At 48.4% G+C, this 4,533-nt stretch overlaps 1 pseudogene; it reads right to left on the reverse strand.

Moving 5' to 3' along the window:
- Positions 1–1,162: 1,162 nt before the first annotated feature.
- On the reverse strand, positions 1,163–4,274 carry LOC106125659 (RNA-directed DNA polymerase from mobile element jockey-like; annotated as a pseudogene).
- Positions 4,275–4,533: the final 259 nt, after the last annotated feature.

Below are 4,533 nucleotides of genomic sequence, written 5' to 3' on the forward strand. Positions count from 1 at the left end.
AAGGGCCGAAGGAAATGTTTAACTTATTCAGCTACAAGGATATTGTTCATTCTAATTAGCTTTTATGTTTATCTTGCTAATGAAAACGAAGCAAATATAGCGTATACGTTAACTGTAATTGAATACAAACATTTTAACAACAAACTTGTATAAAAACGGCTAATACACGTATATTCGTCCGGTGGCAGAACCGACTAGTTTCGAGTCGATCGGGCACCCTTCATCAAGGTGAGTGGGACTGGTATTATTTCGCGGACGATGCCTGTCTCACGAAAGTTTGAATTGTTTATTTTTAACAAGTTTTACAACCTAGAGGGGTAGGCAGAGCCCACGGACCTTCAGTTAGCGCGGTCCTGACACACCTCTTTCCCTTCTACATTCATACGCTGAAGTTTGAAATATATGTAGAACATAGCCAGGAAGAACACAACATATTAAGTATGTTTTTTTTTCAATTAGCGAGAATGGTGTAGTAGGCGGCAGCTACTTAAAATTACATTTTTTAAATATTTTCATATTCAACGTTCAAAAATTACAAAACTAGTGAAAAAATTACTTGTTAAGTTGCTTATAAACTTGGTTGTTCGCGCCTGAGGTGCGGGCAACACCACTACCGGTGCGAACCGACGTGCGGTGGCACGAAACGTCACTTGAGCTTCCGCTTTCGACCGCCGATGCATACGCGCAACGATCAATTTGTCTATTTGCAACTCTGTATTTTTCGCTTATTAAACCATTACAACCAAATACTTGTGTTTGGCCTAAACACTTGGTAATAGATGAAAATTACAATAAAGACTTATTTAGACACGTCTACGCTCTCAGTGGAAGCGTACCTTAATTCTGTACATATTACACACATAAATATAAACTAAGACATCAACTGCCACTACAAGTAATATATGTATGAAAATATTTTACAATTTACTTTGTAGCAAAGATATTATTATTTATTACATGCATCTAACAATGTTCTTTATGTATTAATATATATCTAATTTAATCTATATATATATATATATATATATATATATATATATATATATATATATATATATATATATATATATATAGATTAAATTAGATTAGATTAGATTTTTTTTTTAGGGGAGAAGGGGGCAAACGAGCGGCGGGAACACCAAGGTGATCATCGACACCCATGGACATCTGCAACACCAGAGGAACTGTAGATGCGTTGCCGGCCTTTAAGGAAATGGTATGCTCGCTTCTTGAAAGTCCCTAAGTCGTATTGGTTTGGAAATACCGCCGAGGACACACCGTTCCACAACGCGACTGTGCGAGGCAAGAAATTGCGCGAGAATCGCACCGTTGTGGAACGCCAGCCATCCAGGTGGTGTGGATGGAACCTGGCGGTCTGTCGTGTCGTCCGATTACGGAACTCGGCGGCAGGAATCGTTCCAAACAATTCTTCGGAACACTCCCCATGGTAAATGCGGTAAAAATGCAGAGGGAACTAACGTCCCTCCGCAAGGCCAGGGAATCAAGCCGATCGGTAAGACCTCGGTCGTTGACGATTCGAGTCGCTCTCCGTTGTATGCGGTCAAATGGAAGAAGCTGGTACTGGAGTGCTCCTGCCCAGAGGTGCGAGCAGTACTCCATATGGGGCCGCACTTGCGCCTTATAAAGTTGTAGGCGGTGGCCCGGCTGGAAATACTGCTTCGCCCTACTGAGCACACCCAGCTTTTTGGAAGCCAGCTTGGCCTTGTCTTCCAAGTGACCGCGAAACTGAACGTCACTCGATATGTCAACGCCGAGAATACCGATACTGGCTGAGGCAACCAGGGGAGTGTTCTCAAAGTGAAGATTTACGACAAAGGGATCTTTTTTAGCGGTAAAGGCGCAGACTTGTGTCTTTTTGGGATTGAATTCGACAAGATTTTGTCGACCCCAATCCGAGACTTCACCCAATAGGATCTCCAGTCTAGACACAAGTCCAGTCCGGTTCTCATCAGCAGTAACCCGAGAAACGTTCGCGCGGGCCGTGTACAGTGCGTCACCCGTGCTATCGTCTGCATAGCAATGTATGTTGCTAATTTGCAGCATATCATTGATATGCAGAAGAAACAGGGTTGGCGACAGTACACAGCCTTGTGGGACACCAGCGTTAATTAGTTTGGGGTCAGAGCATGCGCCGTCGACAACGACCTTGATGCTCCGACCCTCCAAAAAGCTGGAAATCCATTCGCAGAGTTTCTCGGGTAGCCCGTAGGAAGGCAACTTCGACAGAAGTGCTTTATGCCACACCCGATCAAAGGCTTTAGCTACGTCCAGACTAACCGCCAGGGCCTCCCCCGTGCCCTCGATTGCCTCCGACCATCGATGCGTGAGATACGCAAGAAGATCACCAGCTGAGCGGCGTTGACGGAAGCCGTACTGACGATCACTAATCAGCTGGTGCTCCTCAAGGTATCTCATAAGCTGGCAATTGATGGTCGTTACCATGACTTTCGAGAACAAGGGAGTGATGGCAATCGGCCTGTAGTTGGACGGGTTCGAGCTATCGCCTTTCTTAGGGATCGGGTGGATTATGGCAGTCTTCCAAGATTTCGGGACTTCGCCTACAGAGTAGGAGAACCGGAACAGGCGCGTTAAAACCGGTGCCAACTCAGGAGCGCAAGTCCTAAGCACAATGGGAGGGATTCCATCGCGCCCACTCGACTTATTAACGTCCAGAGATTGAAGTACTTTACGCACTAATCTCTGACGAAACTGGATTTCCGGCATAAAGGTGTCACCGCACAGGATTTTCGGCGGCGAGCAACCTTTGTCCTCCAGAGTCGAGTTGGACGCGAAAAGAGAGCCAAGAAGGTCGGCCTTCTCTTTTGCGGTGTGGGCCAACGTGTCATCCCCCCTGCGCAGAGATGGTAAAGACGGCTTACAAAAATTCCCCTGGACAGCCTTGGCGAGAGACCAGAACGCACGAGTTCCCGAAGGAAGGCGCACCAGCCTCTCCCCAATGCTGGCCACGTGTTCCGACTTTGCCTTGGCAATAACTCTTTTGAAGGACCTGGAGGCGAAGTTGTACTTCTTTTTGAGTAGGCTGGTATTAACATCCCTAGCCGCTGACGCCTCAGCCCAGGCTCGATAACAATCCTGCTTGTAGCGTGCAGCTAATTTGCAGGATTGACCAAACCAGGGCCGAGTATTGCCTCCAATGGGCACAACAGATGAAGGAATAAAAAGTTCCATTCCCTGAAGCACCACATTGGAGATGGAAACGGCAACGGCATCGGGATCGTCCATCTTGAAGCACACTCGCTCCCATGGGTAGGATGCAAAGAAAGACCGCATCCCATCCCAGTCTGCTGACCTGTAGTGCCATACTCGACGGTGGCCATTAGGTTTGACCCGTGGGCGACGCGAGATAGGCACTCTCGTCCGGATCAGGCAGTGGTCCGACGATCCCAAGGGGGCATCGACAGAAACCAAATAACTGTCCGGATGTGAGGTCAGCAGAAGGTCCAACAGGGAAGGTGTATGATCGTCCACATCTGGGATTCGCGTGGGCGAGGAAACCAGCTGCGACAGATCATATGACAAGGCAAAGTCGTGGACAGATCTCTCCGTGTGATCGGTGGTACGGGAACCGAGCCATTCGGCATGGTGGGCGTTGAAGTCGCCGAGTACCACAATTTCAGCGGAGGGGATCTGTGCCAGAACGGAATCTGTTGCCGTTTGGACTTGCTCCATGAGTCGGTCTATTTCGGCATTACCGCTATGGGACCTATAGAGGCACGCATAGACTCGCGGATGGTCATCGCTATCTACGCGCAGCCACAAAATAGATAGGTCCCTACCTTCAAGAAGGCTGAGGCGACGAGAACAGATATCCTCTCTGACGTACACACATACCCCGGCCCGAGGCAAAAAGGAATGCTCCAATTTGTATCCGGGACAGGATAGGTACGAAGTGTCTGCCGGAGAGGATATCTGCGTCTCCGTGAGGACAAGCAAGGCCGGCTTGGCCGTCTCGAGATGGTTATGGACGGCCTCCAAGTTCGAGTGGAGTCCCCTGATGTTGCAGAAATCCACGGTAAACGTGATAGGGGATGCCGCGTGATGGTGCCTTTGTTTGCCCCGACGTCCTCCAGCAACGAGCGGAATGATGCCCCCCCAGAATACGCAGGGCGGCCCGCGCGCTTACCCCTAGACTCCCGACGGGAGTTCAGGCGTAAACGCGCGGAGGGGGATTCTCCAATACAAGTGGTATTGGTACACCCCTGGGGTAGATTTTCTTTGCATCCCACTGCCATGCTGTATAAGGGGGGGGGGGGTTCGGCCTCCGGGACACACTCATCAGACGAAACGCGGAATTTCTTCCACTTCACGCCTGTCTTCTGTGCGGTCGTGGTATTTCACCGGGCGAACGGGCCAATTCGTGCTCCAGCATAAGCTGGAAGCGGACTCTACCACTGTAAAAAGATTAGATTAGATTAGAAGAAGAAGAAGAAGAAGAAGATTAGATTAGATTAGATTAGATTAGATTAGATTAGATTAGATTAGATTAGATTA

The sequence above is a fragment of the Papilio xuthus genome, unplaced genomic scaffold (genome assembly GCF_000836235.2).
Source record: "Papilio xuthus unplaced genomic scaffold, Pxut_1.1 DF825783.1, whole genome shotgun sequence".
NCBI lineage: Eukaryota > Metazoa > Arthropoda > Insecta > Lepidoptera > Papilionidae > Papilio > Papilio xuthus.